The sequence below is a fragment of the Canis lupus genome, chromosome 31, assembly GCF_048164855.1.
Source record: "Canis lupus baileyi chromosome 31, mCanLup2.hap1, whole genome shotgun sequence".
In the NCBI taxonomy this organism is placed as follows: Eukaryota; Metazoa; Chordata; class Mammalia; order Carnivora; family Canidae; genus Canis; species Canis lupus.
The window spans coordinates 22,216,126-22,235,906 of record NC_132868.1 but is presented as its reverse complement, the minus strand read 5'-3'; the positions used below and the strand labels follow the sequence as shown (position 1 = coordinate 22,235,906).

Sequence of the window (19,781 nt, the reverse complement as noted above, 5' to 3'; positions counted from 1 at the left end):
GCACTGGCCCCCCAGAAGAGCAGCACTGTAGATACCGTGTGTCCTAAGTTCAAAAACCTCTAGCTCATTCTCTGTATTCTTAGCATTTTGTTGTTGTCATTATAGCCTTGAATTATGTCTTTTTCAGATCTTTTCTGGGCAGCTAAAAGACAGTGATGGAGCTGACAAGAGGAGTTTGGTCCCTTTCAAAGCCAGGAAGCACTGGCAGCCCAGTGTATTGAAAATTTCACTCAAACAAGAGCCAGGACACTGGAGAGAAGCCCTCCTGCCACAGGCTAGCTAGGGATACAAAGAGGCAGTAGATAGGAACATAGTACATTATGGGGGCACCTGAGTCGCACAGTTGGTTAAGCATCTGACCCTAGGTTTCAGCTCAGATGGTGATTTCCCAGTTGTGGGATGGAGCCCCATGTCAGGCTCCATGCTCAGCAGGGAGTCTGCTTGGGATTCTCTCTCTCTCTCTCTCTCTGCCCCTGCCCCCACTGCACACTCTCTCTCTCTGTCTCTCTCCCTCTTTCCCTCTCTTTCTCTCTCTAAAGTAGATAAATAAAATTTTTTAAAAAGAACATTGCACATTATGGACACTTAAATACTTGGTAAATATGAATTTCCTGTGTTGCCTGGATTTTTGTGCTTTTGGAATTAAACCATGAAGGCTACAAATTGAAAGGGGAAATTAAATCAAGAAGAGATAAAAAGCTGGTAGTTCATTGCTTTGGCCATTTTTCAGGTTTTGCTGCTCATTAAATGCTTCTGTATTTCTTTGTTGGGAGTAAAATCAACCTTCAATATTATTGCTAGGACACTTATGAGCATTTCATAAATAAAAAGGTGCCGATCCTCTCTTACCTCAGATAGCTAGCTCCTGGAATGGTCAGTGGACGTAAGATTCAGCAAACTACAATGCCAGTGTCTGTAAATGAAATAGGTACACGTTACTCTTAGGTACTAATCTGTATCTTGTCATAAACTCTTATATATATATAACTCTTATATCAGTTTCTTGTTTTGCAAAACATTTTCACATTCATTATCTTGCTTCAATCCATAACAACCCAGCAAAGAAACAGGAAGAGATTGGTCTACTCACTTCACAGGTGAGGAAACAAAATTTCGTGGAGGTACAAGACAGAAGGAGATAGGAACTAGCATATTTCTCATGATTAACTTCACAAATATATTGTGTATGACTATTATTGTCGTCATTTTATAGATACAGAAACTAAAGTTGAGGAAAGGTGCATAACTTGCCCAAGACTACACAGTACAATACGTAGTAGGGTACAAGTTTGGACTCTCCAGACTCCGCCTGTTGTTTCAGTGATTTTTTTTCTTTATAGCTTAGTCTGTCCTGGGCTATTAAGTTAGGAAAATAGAAACAACTCATTGACTTAATTCAGTAGACTGGGTGGAGGAGGGAAGAATAAAATAAGACCAACTATTTGATTAACATGAGACAGCGGCAAAAACACAAGGGATTTAGAACCTTGTGAGATTTGGAGATTTGGTCTTCCTCTTAACAATGTCCTTAGGCAAATTACTTAAACTCTCTGAGTGTCAATTTCTTTATATGTAAATAAGGATTTTAATATCTACTTCACAGCCAAACTCAGTCACACTTTTTTTTTTTTTGGAAGATTTTCCTCCATTATTTCATATCTATAGATATGGACAGTGGTGGTATACAAAACATTAATATTTCTTCCAATGAGCCCATGTTTATCTGATCAAAGAATGACATTAGAAGCACACAGTGCTAGAGAATATCTCTGGGTTGGGAATTTCTTTGATTCATATGCCTAGTTTTAAAACACCGCAATAATTATCAATGTGTATCTCCCATGGCCTCACCTAACAACATTCTTGAAACAAAGAATGTTTGTTTCAAAAGGCAACACCTCAAATTTTAAAAATTAAATTTCCTCTCAACTCCCAAAAGCAAGAGATGCTGCTTTAAGTGAAGGAACTGCAGATACATCACAAATCATTTTAAAGTCTGTGCCTTTGTGCCTAAAGTTTGTCCCTTAGATGAAGCTTCCAACAGAAGAACATATAGGACTCAAATAAGGTTAAAAATAGAACATGGAAAAAAAAAAAAAAAATAGAACATGGTTGATAATGCAGCCTGCAAGAAAGTCTTGCATAGGCCACCAAAATCAAAACATTAATCATCTTTATTGCCAATTTTACCAATAAGGAAACCAAACTTCAAAGATTATATGGTTAATATGGATCAGATAAAAATGGAACCTTGAATCTGGACACCAAAATCAGTAAGCACCCTTCTCTTACGTGATACAGTCTCCCATTTGGGAGCACATACCATACAAAAGTGTCAAGGCACCAAAGCCATTTAGTATTGAGCCCTGTTTCTTTAGTGAGTGAAAGGAAAGAAAGAAAGAGAGAGAGAAGACTTCATATCTGTGGTCTAACCAGAAGTGACACATTATGAAGCTAGGGCAAAAGGAGTGTTTGATGCAGGGTTACTATGCAGACTTTCTCAGCTCTCCCCAGTATAGTTTCAGAGATGCAACATCTTTGGCAAACTCTCAAAACACAAGCCACAGAAACAACAGAAGCCAGCGCCCCTGAATTCTCTCTCATCAAGAAGTCTCATGTTAAGCAGTACAAAAGCTGAAGCCTCCTAGCTAAGAAGTTCATCATCCTCCTCACATGATTTGAGTGTCAAGCATCCCCCAAAACTCATGGGTATTACCTAATGTAATGGAGTTCTCCACTAGACTCATAAAGGTATCTTGGACAACTGGCAAACCCCACTGTAGCATCTGGTTAATAAAGCAAGTCAGTCATCCTTAGCCGCCTCTGTATTTATAAGTGCTGACCAAGACCCTGGCAGTCTGCATCCTTGGTCAAACCACCCATCCTCTCTCTCAAAAAAAAAAAAGAAAAATATTCTCATCTTCAGAAGCAATTTCAACCCAAAATAAAGAAACCTGTATACTCAACATTTAATTTGCAAAACTTCAACCTATTAATTAAAGTATATGCAAAAGCAAGATTCACCAAGTCAACTTGGAACCAGTATAGAATAATTGATAATTTACACTGTATTTTGGGAAAAACAGCAGTGAATACATGAAGGCAATGAAAAAGAGAGAGAAGAAAGAAATATGATGGGGAACAAGGAAAAAGGCAGAAAGGAATGTAAGAATATGAGAAATGAAGAGAGCAGAGAAAACAGGTATTTCACAAACCATGGTATCTTCTGAACTGACCCGTGCATCCCAGGACAATTTTTTAGCAATACAATTCTACAATGATGATCCTAACATTACAAACACAAATTCCAACCAACCAACACCAGAATCACTGTGGTCAATGTAAAGATATTTCTTAATACTTGATATTTTACAAGTGCTACAGTACCAATGAGCAACATAACAGAGCCTTGTAGAAACTTGCACTGAGCCAACAAGTGGGTTACTTTTTAGCATTCTGGTCTCTAATGTCCTTCCTGAATACAGGGGTGTTATCTTGAAAAGAAGAGCTTAATAGGGATTGAGTGCCTAGGTTCTGCTCTTGTACTTTAATTCCCAAGTCTTCTGAATTGGAAGTTGTATGAAATATGCATTTTTTTCTAGGTTTTTCTTTTCATAGGTCCTGACTGTGGTTACCCCTAAATCACTTGTGAAAGAGCCAAAAATTACTTTGTCATGGATTTTGTGCATTTGTCTGAGTTTTTTAAGATTTTATTTATTTATTCATGAGGGACACAGAGAGAGAAGCAGAGACATAAGCAGAGGGAGAAGCAGGTTCCCTGCGGGGAGCCTGATGCGGGATTCGATCCCAGGACCCCGGGATCACACCATGAGCCAAAGGCTCAACCACTAAGCCACCCAGGTGTCTCTGTCTGAGTTTTAAGGTAGTGGTAGAGGTAAGATCGATTTAAATTATTTACTTATTTAAATTAAATCATATACTAGATTTGCTTAAATTAAACAACGGCATAATCTTTAATACAATTATCAGGAAGTCTGTCTCCAAAAACTATGGAAATGTCAGACCAGGCCAAAGGCAATAGGTAACTAACACAGAAAGGACCTCTACTCTCATCACCAGATCCCGTACAAAGAGCATTTTTAAATGCACTCTCTCACCCGCAACCCTAAGATACTTATCAAAAATACAACATATTCCGTGGCTTATGAATGATTTGGTTGTCTCATTAAAGTAATGTTTGCCAGTATTTAATTGCTTCCCTCCCTGATTTTAATTTCCTCACCTGTCAGCATCTATCAGAGGCACTGAGATCTTCTGACATCCCGGCTGATTGTGTTGAAATTAATCAGATTTTTAAAAAGTAAATTGCTTTGGCCTAAAGGTAATGCTCAGCTTCTTAATGTGATATTTATAAGGGTTCTATCAGTGGAACTTATAATCTGGAAATTAAATGAGAGGCTTGAGGAATCCTAAGCAAAAATATAAGTAGCTTACAAATATCCAACACTGGACTTTAAAAGGTCAGTATTAAAAAAGGAAAAAAAAAAAAAACTTCACTCAACAAGTGCTTACTGAACATTCAGCACTTGCTTGCAGTCACTTGGAGCTAAACAGAGGAGAGTACAACATGAAGCTACCTAAGAAAGCATGCAGAAACAAATAAAACTTAAGTTGAACTTATTTCGAGTGAAGCAGCTGATAATCTGGTCATTCAAAAGGTGCATTTTAGATTTATAATTGTGACTGGTTATATACGTTCTGCACTCACACAAATTAATGATTTAACTCCTCATCTCAATCCAGTGAGGCAAAGTCGGTGTTATTGTTAGTGACAGCAGCAATATTCCTATCTGACAAGTAACAAAGCTGAGACACAAAATGGTGAAAGGATGCCTTCCTAGTGGCCTCATAATGGGCAGACCTGGTCTTGGGATCTAAGTAAAATCAGAAAATGCAGCGTGATCACCTTGGAATGAAGAGAGAAAAAAATTCTTTGCAAACCCTCCATACATAATTATTCACTGCTAACTCTTAGGCTCTTATCTATCGGTAACAGTGCTGAAGACACTCAGGAAACCCACAAGCACTAAGCTATTCTATAAGAAGTAAATGAAATGATGGATTGAGAAACACTCTGTAATGTGTCATACTATCATGAGATTATTTTTATGTATTTATGTTATTATTGCTACTTTGGAATGCAGAAATATGCATTTGTGCAGTAATTAGGTCCCAAAAGCAAACCTATAATATCATCACATCTATCTTTCAGTTATTCTGCTGGTTCTAAAGCCCCTAAAATAAGCAGAAGAATGGAAAGTGTTGTGTGAATATGATTGAAAGGAATAGGAGAGTCAAGTGTAATACACAGAACTTAGTGGTTCGTTTTCACAGAATTGGCTTAATAACCAAACACAACCCAAACGCTAGCAGGGGTCTTATCTTTCCAGTAGACTTTAAGCCCCTCACTCAATCTTTAAGTATTCCACCTGCTGTGAAGCTTTTCCCAATCTAGAAAGGTTTGGTGAAGTAGCCTTTCTCACAATGCCTGGATGGATCCATTCCCAGATCATTGAAATTACCACATTGTCTCATCACGTTTATTTCATTATGTGCTTTGAGGAGAGAAACCCTGTCTAACTCAGTTTTTTTGAACCCCAAACCCAGAATCTGATTCTTTAGGACTCAAGAAAATGTTCAATGAATGAATGCATGAACAAATTAAAACAGTGTTTTATGTAATTCCTAGAGCACCTCACTCAACACATGTCATATTAGAAGTGCTGAGTAGGGGATCCCTGGGTGGCTCAGCAGTTTAGCGCCTGCCTTCAGCCCAGGGGTGTGATCCTGGAGACCTGGGACTGAATCCCACGTCGGGCTCCCTGCATAAAGCCTGCTTCTCCCTCTGCCTGTGTCTCTGCCTCTCTTTCTCTCTCTGTGTGTCTTTCATGAATAAATAAATAAAAATCTTAAAAAAAAAAAAAAAGTGCTGAGTAAATGCTGGTTGAACTGACGTTAATTAAATATTTAATTTAAAAAATATATTATTCAACTAAAAACTCTAAAAGCTATTGAGTGAGGAGTTCAATGAGGAGTTAAGTAATCTGCAATGGCCCAGTCATCATTAACCCATTAAAAGGGGGGGACAAATGTTTTCCACAGGAAGAATAATAGAAGCTGATGAATACATGAGCAGAGATGTAGGCAGGAGTTGAAAAAATTCATGTAGATAAAAGTAGTATTTGCCAAAAAACCCTGTTAGGTTATAGACAAACTTCCAAAGTAAAAGGGAAATGAATCTAGAAGCAATAGGATTTTTTTTTTTTTTTAGGATTGGTATGAATAAAATCTAAAAAGAAAGAACTAGAGGAAGAAAGGGAGAGAGAAAGGGAGAAATTCTTCAAATAATTCTAAAAGTCAGTCATATTTTTAAAAAGTAAAAAAATCATGAAGCAATCAAAAAAACTAAAAGACAACCTACTGAATGGGAGAAAATATTTGCGAATGACATATCTGATAAAGGGTTAGTATCCAAAATATATATAGAACTGATACAACTCAACACCCAATCAACCCAAACAATCCAATTAAAAAATGGGCAGAAGACATAACAGACATTTCACCAACGAAGACATCCAGATGGCCAACAGACACATGAAAAGATGCTCAGTATCACTCATCATCAGGGAAATTCAAGTCAAAACTACGAGATATCATCTCACCTGTCAGAATGGCTAAAACCAAAAACACAAGAAACAACAAGTGCTGGAAAGGTTGTGGAGAAATAGGAACTCTCCTGCATTGTTGGTGGGAATGCAAACTGGTACAGCCACTGTGGAAAAAGGAATGGAGGTTCCTCAAAAAATTAAAAATACAACTACCATATGGTCCAGTAATGCCACTGGGTACTTATCCAATAAATACAAAAATACTAATTTGAAAAGATATATGCACCTCTGTGTTCACTGCAGCATTATTTACAATTGCCATATCATGGGAGCAGCCTAAGTGTCTACCGATAGATGAACGGATAAAGAAAAGGTGGTGTACATATACACATATATGTATACACACACACACACACACACACACACACACACACACACGGAGATCTGAGCTGTTATTTATCTCTCAATATTGGGCAGCTAAATCTCTGAAACACAGAGCTGCAGTGGCCCATCTTTTAATGCTGACTCCTTCCCACATGTCTTGTGTAATATCCTGACTGACAGTGGGAAGGAGTCAGCGCATATATATGTATATATTAGCACATATATATATACATATGTATATATTCCATTCCACATATATACATATATATATATTCCATTCCACATATATATACATACATATGTATATATTCCGTGTATATATGCATGGAATATTATTCAGCCATACAAAAGAATGAAATCTTGCCATTTGCAACAGCATGGACATAGCTAGAGAGTATTATGCTAAAGTGAAAGGAATCAGTTAGAGAAAGACAAATACCATATGATTTCAGTCATAAGTGAAATTTAAGAAATAAACAAAAGAACAAAGAAAAAAGACAAACCAAGAAACAGACTCAACTATAGAGAAGAAACTGATGGTTACCAGAAGGGAGGTTGGTGGAGGGATGGCTGAAACAGGTGATGGGGATTAAGAGTACACTTATCACGAGGAGCACCGAGTGATGTGTGGAATTACTGAATCACTATATTGTACACCTGAAACTAATGTAACGCTGTATGTTATGTGTATGTTAACTATACTAGAATTAAAATTTTCAAAAGAGAATCATTGGAAAGATTAAACACAAAAAGAGTTAATCAAGCAAAAAGTAACATTTATTAAACGCACCATGTTTCTGTAACTGAGCTAAGTATTTTGCATACTTCAATCCTTAAAAATGTTCTTGGAAGTCATTATTACACACATTTTGCATCTGAATAAACCAAGGCTCAGAACAATTAAGTAATCTGATTGAGTTCCCCCCACCTAGTAAGTTATGATACTAGAATTTATATCCTAGCTGTTTTTCTTTAATTCTGAAGTACAGTTGACACACAATGTTACATTAGTTCCAAGTACACAAGTAGTCAATGGATATGCATGGTGAGTCAACAACTCTGTAAGTCATGCTATGCTCAGCACAAGCGTAGCTACTACCTGTCACCATACAATGACATCACAGTATCACTGTGACATCACAATATCACTAACTATATTCCCTATGCATGTTCCAGCTTTTAGATACTGGAAAAAGTGTGAGTTTGTGGTTTTAACAGAGAAGCGGGCTTGAAAGAGAACTTTAGAGGTGGAAGGCATGGTGGAAATCTAGAAGTGATGGGGACCAGGGGAGACAATATAAGCATCCACACTTGTTTAAGTGCTAGGAGAGAGACAGCAAGTGAAAGACATGGAGAAATTAAAGCCACCCTTGAGAATCTGAGAACTGGTCATGTATAAGACACGTTACACTTCTGCAAAATATACAATGCTAAAACTGTTAGGGTGGAAACAGTGCAAACTCCAGTTTCAGAACAATGCAAAGGAGATCATGAAACATGAAGCTGTCCAGCAGTAGAACAAACTGCCTCACAAAGAATTGGAAGTGCTCAAGTGGAGGCTCAATGGCCATCTGTCAGGGAAGGCATGTGTAACATCCTGGCAGTGGGAGGGAGTCAGCATTAAAAGATGGGCCATGGCAGCTCTGTGTTTCAGAGATTTAGCTGCCCAATATTGAGAGATAAACAACAGCTCAGATCTCCAGATACAAATTTGAAGAATGGCCTTTGAAGAAGAGACCCTGGGTAAAAATAGCATCCATTCGGCACATCCATGGGGCGGCTGGGATGCGCCACACACAAGTGCCCGGGCTCAAGAAGTTCACAGGAGAACACATTTTAAAGAGTTAAAACAGAACTACTGGTAGGCAATAAGTGAGCCTAATAAATGGCTAGACAAGAGCCATAAACAGAATATCAGAAAGAAAGAGAAAAACGAAATGGAAGCAAGGGCAGAAACCATTAGAAAAGGAAGTCATCAAAGGCCTAAGTTTAGGGAAAAGCTGATTCACAGGGGTAACCAAAGGTCAAATCATAGCTCACTTTTGGGAAACCCAGACAGACATGGAGGAAGAAGAATGTCAGAAAACAAAGTTTAAAAAAAAAAAAGGCAAAAAAGCTCCCAGGTGGGAGAGAGCAATGCAATGCTGAATGAGAAATAGGAACAAAGAAGATCTCACAAAAGAACACTCAACGTACTGGAAATTGAGAGAAGGATCCATTTGAAAGTGCACAAACCCACATTTCACAGTCTGCCAGATTTACTCATTTTCATATAATGTAACCTATCTCAACCTGATGATCCCCCCCAAAAAAAAAAATTCTCTGTCAACAGGAGAGGGGTCCTGAAGAGAAAATGTGCTACCGGGGTCCAGTGCTATAGCCCCTCCCAGCATCCGCCAGCACCATGTCAGTCTGACCAGTTCTTACTGAAGGAAACAGATCACATAAAATATTGACATCGGCAAAAGCAGAGGTAAAGGGTAATTTTGGTTGCATGACCTCCCTCCTACATGAAAGATAAAAGAAAAAATAACAGAATTCTAATAGAGAACTGGGAGGTGGAGGTCTTCTAGTGAGATGACTCTGCTGTGATAGAAAAGGGAATGGGTGGATGCAGCGACTTGTCCTGTGACTATGAGTGAGTCCAGGTGAAGAAGGAAGTGGCAATGTCAGCCCAAACTCCCTGAGTCTCCCCCGACCTGCCCCGCAAAGCTGGAATTCTAAGCCAGAAAATGAACAAGCACTGAACCGCTCCTTCAACTTCTCTCAGGTCTTGGCAAAGACAGAACCTGTTCTGTTTAAAGAGCAGCAGCGGTCACTACTGAAAAGTGGGAAAGAGGACAGTGGTGTGGTGGTGAGCACAGAGCGGGGAAAATACACAAAGGGCTTAACATGAAAAAAAAAAAAAAACAATGGAAATCTTTCCAAATAAATTCAATAACTATATATATTGGGCACCACATATTCACAAAATTCAGAAACATCTACCTTGAGATTCCTAAAACTGGCACAGGAAGTTAGAAGAAGAAAAGAGGAATTCACTAATATCTGGGTTCTTGTCCAAGCACTGCTACTAACCAGTGCTGTGGTCCTGGCTAGGTCCCTTTCAGCTCTGCTGACCTGAAAAATGAAAGGACAGGATTAGATCATTGGCTCTCAATGTCCACGATGAGTGTTTTTCACAGCGTTGACATCTGCACCAATGGTGCAAAAGCGATCAAGAGTGGGTAAAAATGGCCAGAGTCTTAACACGAATCAAGCAGTAGCACCACAATGATTCTCAAGGGTAGCTTTAATTCCTCCATCTCCTTCACTTCTTGCTACCTCTCTCTTAGCACTTCATTAAGTTTGGATGCTTATATTCTCTCCTATGCCCCACTCCACATCACTTTCTAGATTTCCACCATTCCTTCCTCTAAAGTTCTCTCTCAAACCCACTTCTCTTTGTTAGATACTAGAGACAGTATGAGTATCTAAAAGCTGGGACATGCATAGGGAATATAGTCAGTGACGTTGTAACGTCATTGTACGGTGACAGGTGGTAGCTACACTTGTGAGCATGGCATGACTTACAGAGTTGTTGAATTTCCCATGTGTATCCTTGGAACACTTGTGTACTTCCAACTAATGTAAAACTGTGTTACATCAACTGTACTTCAATAATTAAAGAAAAATGGCCAGTGTGTGTACTTTTCACCACCAGGTACCCACAGTAAAGGGAAGACAGGATAGGTTCACTTACAGCAGGATACAACAGGAGAACAGGATAGGTTCTCCTCCATGCACTAAAACTTACTGATTTTATTAAACTCAATCCTTGAACACGTCTTTTTAAATATTCTATGTGACAAAATAGAAAGTAGGCATAAAGACCTTCTGTTGAATCCCAAACTACAATGATTATCTCGAAGAAATGCACTGTGTGACTGAATCAAGAGCTAAACAGCAGGTTGCGTGGAACATCATTTTTATTTGAAAGAATGACTGACGTACCACGGTCATTCAGACTTGCTCTTGCCAGATACTGTCTCAAAAATAAACCAAGAGAATCCATCATTTCAAGGAAAACAACTAACGGTATTTGTTGCAAATGATAAAAATCAGTTTTAGAGTGAAAATTAGAATTTCAAAAACAGTGCATCTACTACTATTATATACTTGACATATTCCTTTTTTTTTAAAGATTTTATTTATTTATTCATGAGAGACACACACAGAGAGAGAGAGAGAGGCAGAGACACAGGCAGAGGGAGAAGCAGGCTCCACGCAGGGAGCCCGACGTGGGACTTGATCCTGGGTCTCCAGGAGCAGGCCCTGGGCTGAAGGCAGCACTAAACCACTGAGCCACCCAGGCTGCCCAACATGACATATTCCTAATAATTGAAATACTTTTTTGATGAAAGCAGTGGTGATATTAATGAATGTGATTTACCGTTGTTGTTACACAGTGAAACTTGTCAACATTTGGAAGATACATATAACTCAGTAACGCAGTATTTCCAAATGACCAATTTGTGGTGTTATACAGAGGTGGAGATCGATTCAAAGTGAATATTAGATCAGTGAATTTTAATATAACAGAGTATAAAGAAGTTTATTGATACGAGCTGCAACTGCACATTAGGAAACTACCACTTGTCAAGTTTTGGTGTAGGTTCAAAGAAGGAAATCCATAATTACATCTTTTCTACTTCATTTTTCCAAACCTTGTTGTAAATTCTAGATTTTCTTTATAAACTTTAATCAAAGCATATGTCGTGGAGATCCCTGGGTGGCTCAGTGGTTTGGCGCCTGCCTTCAGCTCAAGGCGTGATCCTGGAGTCCTGGGATCGAGTCCCACATCGGGCTCCCTGCATGGAGCCTGCTTCTCCCTCTGCCTGTGTCTCTACCTCTCTCTCTCTCTCTCTCTCCTTGTGTCTCTCATGAATAAATAAAATCTTAAAAAAAAAATATGTCATGACACATTGTTATTCCCCTATTTTTTCTTTTGCTTCTTTTGGGAAATGTGCTTCTTTTTATACAAACATTTTTTCTTTAAAATCTTTTATTTCCATTGTAACTTCTAAGATGAGTATCATTAGCTATCACCCACATAAACAAAAACTCACTGAAGAATGTAAAGAGGTCCTGATACCAAACCATTGCACTTAGGCGGGACTTACGTACGCTCCCTTTCTGCCCAGTACCAAACCCCTTTGGTTCTAAACCATTAGGGGAGACACAGGGCGGCTCAGCAATGCCTTCAGACCCTGCTACCTGTTTACTGTTATGTAATGGCCACATCAGTGAACGTTTGGAAACACTGAAATATCTATATGACTTCACCACGGGGTAGGCCAGCAGGCACTGGTTAGTAGGGCACTGAGATCAGAATCCAGACTCCACTGCTATTTGAGGTATACTCTTGGTCAATAGACAAAATCTCTCTATACCTGTTTCCTTAATGTGAAATAAGAATGGCAATAGAGGTACGTCATAAGATTTACTGTGTAGTTCCACTGAAATGATCCTTAAAATCTCTACTACAGGGGCGCCTGGGTGGCTCATTTGGTTAACCATCTGCCTTCGGCTCAGTCATGATCTCGGGGTCCTAGAATCAATCCCTGCATTGGGCTCTCCTCTCAATGGGAATCTGCTTCTCCCTCTGTCTCCCTTTGTCTACCTGCCAACTCCCCTGCTCGTGTGCATGTGTGTGTGCTCAAATACATACATACATACAAAGCTTACTACATGCAAGCATATAATAAAAACTCAGGAAATCTTACCCACTGTTATTATAACTAGGATATCTCATCATTGTTTGCAATGTACATGAAAGAAATAAAAACAATTTAACCATATAGCATCAAGGGTTCAAAATCTATCCCAGTTGCTGACACATTCAGCTCCATGAAAACTCAGAGGCAAAAGTATCCAGGACTTGTTATTTCTCATCCCCAAAGCAAAAACAATCTGTCTTTGGCCAGGAATGGAAGCAGGGCTGTAATAATGACCAGGCACTGGATAAGTTCCTCAACTTCCTCTGGTGGAAAGAACAAGGAAGGAGTGCATCGTCAACATCATTCTCCTAGCACTGCAGAGACAGGTCAAAGGACAGACAGGGAGTGAGAATCCAAACCTAGTTCCCAACCAGACAAGAGAGGGGACTTTAACTTTTCCTTTTGTTTCGGCAAAAAGTCATGTTCATTTCATCGCTTTGCCCCATGAAGAACCCAGCAGGAACGAGGCTGGGGAAAAATAAGGATGCTTGTCAATCCGAGGTCAAACCAAAGAAAAAGAGATGCCCTCATACTGCTAAGAATAGATTGTATGTAGGAGAGAGGAGGTGCCTAATAAATTTCTTTCAATTAAAAATACAATCCGGAAGAACAGACACATGCACGCTTACCTACAATTTCTTTATAAAGACATAAAGGTATTAATCATTGAACTAGTTATATTGGTGAGGCCCAATTTAATTTTAAAGGAAAGAACATGATGCCGCCTTTATTTTACTTCATTTCATCAACTCTACGTACAACCACTCAAGTGTCAGTATCTTACTAGCCCAGTAAGACTTTAACTGCTGATTTAATAGAATGATGTAAGTTATGCTTCCAGAATAATGTATAGAAACGATTATGCCCCCTTAACAGCACTTGGATCTTCAATCAGGAAATTCAATTTTAGCTGCAAAACTATGTTTTGGCAAAAGTGCAATTGAACTCAGTGTACTTGTCACATTTCTAAATATACTCCGGTCACCATGACAACAAGGGAGACTGATGGATCGCTTAAAAGAGTACGGTATATTTAATTGTCAGCATTTTAAACTGACTCAGAAAAATGCTGTGTGATAGGTCTACTCACCATGGTTACTGCCGGCTGAGTCCATAATAATAAAGGCTCACATACGCACATCGAAAGCGTGCACGCAAAGAACGTAAAAGTCATAAGGCCCTGTATTTCCAGCCACACTATGCACTAAACCGAAAGTATTAGCAAGGGTTTGTTCTCATTAAGGTGCCACTCGAGAACGCCTCTCCCAGACTGTCAGGATCCGCTTCTGTACCCAAGGTTGCAACAGCAAACCCCAACTCAGATTCCAACGCCTGCTCCCTGTCTTAGACTAAAGATAAAGATGAACTCAAGGCTATTTTCTCCCAGAATAGGAGACGAGGGACTCTTTCCCTTTCCTTCCATGTAGACGTATTCCCCGGCAATAATCTTCTGGGATCTATACATCTCCTAAACAACCATTTTCCTGGGCACTACTCCTATGCCTAATGGTGGGCAATCTTCTACAGGCTGGGAACAGACTGACAACAAATAGATACTGTCACCGCATTTTGGGAGTTGATACCCTCAGACCAGGGTAGACAAAGACGCAAAGAATCCATTAAAGAGAATGAAATAATCCAAATGAACTGATCCATTAGAGTGTACTATACACAGTGCCTTGCCCATAGTGAGCACTCAGCAAATCATGACCATCATTATTTTAACTAAGATATCCCTCACCAAAAGAGTCTGCAATATACAAGAAGAAAGCAAAGACACGGTAACCATGCTTCCAGAGAACGGTGCTATATGGAACATAAAACAAGATAAAGGGAGAAAGCGATGGAGAGGGGAGAGGTTTGCTACATTAGCTGTAGGTTAAGGAAGATCTCGCCGAGGAGATGTCATTCGTACTGAGCCTGGAATGAAGAGCCCAAGCCAGTCATAGACAGAATCAGAAGAAGGTCATGTGGGAACAAAACTGGCTTATATATGGGACCAAAGGAAGGTTCATGTGTCCTTACCTTACTGAATAAGTGCTCATGGAGTAGGAGACAAGAGAAGCCCACCTCACAGTGCCTTGCAGGCCACAAGAAGGTCTTCTGAATGTTTCTAGATACCAAGAAGCCACTATATGGCAGGGGGTGAGATGTGATCCAATTAATAATTTAAGAAGATCTCATCATGTGGTGTGGAGAAGGGCAACAAAGGGAAATCATAAAAGTATAGAGACCATTTCAGACTCTATTGTCATAGTCAAGGTCATGGATGGTAACTTGGATTGAATCACTATTCTCCTATTCTAGTGCCTTACCATGGCCCCATGCTTCCCCTCTCGAACACCTGTTGCAAAAGAGGCACTAAGAGCAACTAGAGACAGGAAATAGTCCAAAGGCAGAACACGCACACACTGGTAAGAAGCTACTCTTGAGCAAATGAGTTGGATGGAGGCCCCACAGCAGGGTGATGAACATGCCCTGTGATTCAGCAGGTCTGTGAGGGCCTCGAGATGCTGTATTTGCAGCAAGCTGTGAGGCATGCTGGTGGTGCCACAGGCCCAGGAACCACACTTTAGAAGCAGGCTCTCAGAGAGCCTGGAGGCAGGAACACCAGTACAGCAGGAGGCAATGAGTGCTCGGCTTAGAGTAATAGCAGGTAGAAGAGAGAAGAAGGGAAAAATCCAAGGGAGGTGGCAAAAAAAAAGAGATACAGTCCGAGACTTGACGACAAATAACCCATGAGTGAAAATAAAAAAGAAGATGGTGGAATTGATTTTGAGCTTTCTTTAATTGCATTATTCACTGTGCAGTTCCCATTTATCTAGTGCAAACCACTTTCACAGTGAATACTTCCTGTGGCCACAGTTATCCCTATGAGATAGGGCCAAGGAAATGATTGTGGTGACAGATAATAATAAGAATAATATCAACAATACCAATCATTTATTTAGAGTTTCTTCTGTGCCAGGTCCCTTACAGAGTGCAAGGTCTCCGGTGCTGACAACAACCCTATTCCTATCCCACAGAGGGCAAAAGTGAAACTCAGAAACCCCATGTAGCTTACTCAAAGTCCCTCCTGCTTCAGCCAGATTGAAACACAGGAACATACTGTGAAATCCGTTACCCTCACCTCCACTGTGCCTAAAAAGTTGAATCTATGGCAGAAGCAGATGCCCAGTTGGGGTACCCATCCTCAAAGGCAGGGTTTCCTTAGGCTCTGACTAAGCTTCCAGACTGCAAGTGGCAACACTTGATTCATGGACTCTGGGAGCTTAAGAGTGAAGTACGCAAGGTCAAGTGCCCGGTCCGTAGCAGAACGTGACTCATTTCCTAGCTTCATAACACAAGCGTAGCTTGAATATTTTCACGTTCCTGCTCAGACTCTGTCCTGTACCCACACTCCAGGGCTCTTCCATGGCCCCGTTCTTACCTTCTCAGCTTTATTCTGTTTTTGCTCTACAACTTTGCAGAGAGTGTAACTGGCTCTCTACACGGTGATGGTTTGGAGTGAGAAAGAGGCCCTTGTTTGTGAAGATGCATGGTGAACGGTAGTGGATATTGACAAGACATCAGTAGATAAGAAAGATGAGCTGAGACATTTCCCCAGCCCAGGAAGTGGGTAAGAAATGAGCCACAAGATCTTCCTTCTAATCACCCACACTGTGCTTTCCCAGGATGATTCACAGGTATGGCTCCACAGACCTGACAAAGGGGACCATCGTCAGGAAGATGAAAGGATGTTTTTATGCCTGCTCTCGCTTTTTTTATTTGTTCCTTCTTGAGTAATAACTATTAATTGTGCTATGCGGGCAGTGCAGAGATGAGTCTACCGGGAAGCCAGCACAAATCCATCAAGTGCTTTTAGTCCCAGCTTTTTAGAAGCAATTGCTTACCACATTTTCCCTGCTCTTTTTCTCAAAGCTAGAATTAAAGTGGAACTTACCCCCCGGTTACCCAGCACCATCCTCTCCACCTCCAAAATGAAGACAGACGACGGCTATTGGTTTTTCACCAACAAAATCACAGGACTTGTGTGAAAAAAAAAAAAAAAAAACCAATTCATTTAGTGTTTATAAAGCCCAAGAATCGGTCCCCAAAATAGGTACTCCCTTTACATTAACATATGATGATCCCATGAAGCAGAGATTGTCCATTTGGACAGATGAAGAAATTAATGCTCAGAGACGGTATGTTATTTGTCCAGAATCCAACAACCAGAAAATAGGAGAATCGGAAAGTAAACACAGACCTTCTGACTCCAAGGCCAATCCTTTCTCCACTCATTACTGCTGCCCTGTATACTTCCAAGAGAACCCGTGATCTTCCATCCTGTTCTGCAGAAGAATCAAAGCTTCAACTATTTCTTAGAAATAAGAAATATAAAAAAAAAAGTTTTTATTTTTTTTAATTAAAAAAAAAAGAAATAAGAAATATAAGAAATAGCTGTATAACCAACTATTTGGTTTGTATAACCAAAAGGGCTCTTTCAAGAGGTCGCTTCCAGGAGTAGTGAGCAACACAGCCATCGTAGACTCTACAAGGCTTGCCCCTGACCAAGGTGACATGTTCTTAACTATAGCTGGACTCACAGATCAGTAGAATCTGCACCATGCCTAACATGGAGTCATGGAAGCTCTTGAATTTCCCAGCACAGATCTCTGACCAAACAACATCTAAGAAAAACTGCCTCCTCACCCAGCCCCAGGGCTTGCACCAAAGACAAAGAATCAGGGGAGTACATATAATGGAACACTGAAGGCCTGTGAGTCCTGAGTTCATACAGGCTTTGGCTTGTTATGAAGTATAATAAAAATTGAAAAACAAACAAATGAAAAGTTAATGTAGTCCAAGCTTAAACTCATCTCTCATTATTATTCCCACATCCTCCATTGTATCGGTAGATATTAGAAAGAATCAAACATGAGGGAAAGTAAGAATAATCCAGTCTTCAGGGCCTTAAATATACTGTCTGAACAAGGTGAAGATTAATATGTGTAAGCAGCATCCTTTTTTGTCTCCCCTTCCCCAGAGGGGTGATGAGGTTAAGCATTTTGAAAAGATTCTTTATCACAAGCAGAGCTGACAGGGACACCTGATGAGAATGGTAATCAAATCAAGAAGTAAATAAACACTTGGATCAATGTTCTTTAATTTGGGTGGTTGACTTAAGAAGAAGGGTTGCCTTATAAAGGTAGATATTTGTCTCTTCCAGCCATAAATACAGGGTAGCTTCATAAGGTTTTCTCTTTTTTAAATGTTATTTTGTTTCTCAACAAATGCCAGCTAACCACCTATGTGCTAGCTAACATGTGGTTTTGGGGAAAAGGATGGTAGAAAGAGAGAAGGGCACAATCCCTATTTTCAAAGAGCTCAAAGTCTGGTACCTAAGGCCAAGCACAAAATGTTGTGATTTTTTTTTTAAGTCAGCAAGTTATGTTCTCAATTATGAAAATACCAAATGTCAGATTCTTCTCCAGTCCAAGCAATAATGTAAAATGAGCCAATTCTTCTGAATCAGATTTTTTTAATGAAAATTATGACTGTTGAAGCTTTTCCTTTTAATGCCAACATTATTAGAACTCAGGGAAGAACACAAGGTCAATTTACTGTGTTCCATATTCTTCCCAGGCTCAAACCACCATCCAACAGAAATATAATGTGAGCCACATACACAATTTTAAATGTTCTAGTAGTTACATTTTAAAATAATAGAAAATAAAATCAAATGAATAGAGAAAGATTTATTTTACAAATATATACAAAATATTACCCTTTTAACACTGACACCAGCCACACTTCAAGTGCTCAATGGTCAGATGTGGCTACTGGCTATCACACTGGATAACACATCCCCAGCCTCTCCTTACCTCCCAGTAAGTGAACAAAGCAAAACGTTTAGTGGAGACAGAGAGACAGGTTTTACAATAGACATCAAGATACATAGGTTCCCACAGGCAGACCCAACCCAGTCAATATTGCCAATTATTTCTCTAAATCTTAAATTTCATGATCAAGAGATTGCAGGATACTGCTAGCAAATGGCCCTACCCTGTATGTAAAGATGAAGAGAACCAAACAAGACCAAGGATTACTACCAACAAAATAGCAACTTAGCCACTCTACCCACTGGGATGCTGGTTTTGGTCCATGGTTCTGTTCCCTCATCAAATGATAAAGAGCTCTCCCTCCATCACTCTCCATACTTCTTTCTTCATGACAGGAGGAGGGGTGACTCTATCTGATCCGTAAATGGCTGGCATCCATGACACCATAGTAATGAAGGGAAGGATCATCTCCAGAAGTCATGAGGAGGGACAGGTGAGGCCCACTTCTCACTTACACTTGCTTTCCTTAGTGTTCTCCTTTCTGTTGGAGACTTGATTTCTATGCAGTTAGAACTGCACCTGATTCCTGTGCAGTTCACTAAGAATCCACAAAACCAGCATTATAGCTCAGGTCTCCCCTCGGGCAGGCCCCAGGGTTAAAACAGGACAGACTGGCAAACCTGATCAGGGGCCTCAGGTCCACACCACATTTCCTCACAGAGCTGTGGGAGCTGCCTGCTTTGAGAGTGCAAGCCCTCCACCACAATGAAGCTAGTAGTCTGAAGACCAGTGAGCAGTTGTCACCACCAATTTGCCAAAGTGCCAGAGTGTTAATAGTCTTAGACGAAGGTTGTTAGTTAAAACTTAACAAAACAAAACTGATCACCAGCAAGGCTAACATCTCTGTAACAGGATCACCTCAGGTTAAGATCACGTACTTCCCAACATGAATCCATAGGAAAGGCACTTGGCCTGTATGGCGGGCTTCCCCAGAATCGACAACCCCACTCTGATCATGATAGAACATGAGACAAGCTCAAATGGAGGGACTTTCTACAAAATACCTGCCCAGGACATTCAGAAAGGATCAAGGTCATGAGAAACAAGGAAAGGTCGAGCAACAGTTACAGACAGAGGAGACTAAAAGGACACAATGAATAAATCCAGAATAAATCCTGAACTGG

At 40.0% G+C, this 19,781-nt stretch overlaps 1 protein-coding gene across 13 annotated transcripts in view; it reads right to left on the bottom strand.

Moving 5' to 3' along the window:
- LPP (LIM domain containing preferred translocation partner in lipoma) overlaps positions 1-19,781 on the bottom strand; it is a 670,528-nt gene that overhangs the window by 499,117 nt on the left and 151,630 nt on the right. For 12 of the 13 annotated variants that reach the window (XM_072807809.1, XM_072807808.1, XM_072807811.1 and 9 more), the window contains one exon: positions 850-913. The gene's annotated coding sequence lies outside the window, so the exon portion shown is untranslated. Of the gene's footprint in view, positions 1-849; positions 914-10,001; positions 10,129-19,781 lie in introns of those variants that run through there. The other variant, XM_072807806.1, reaches the window with a different exon arrangement.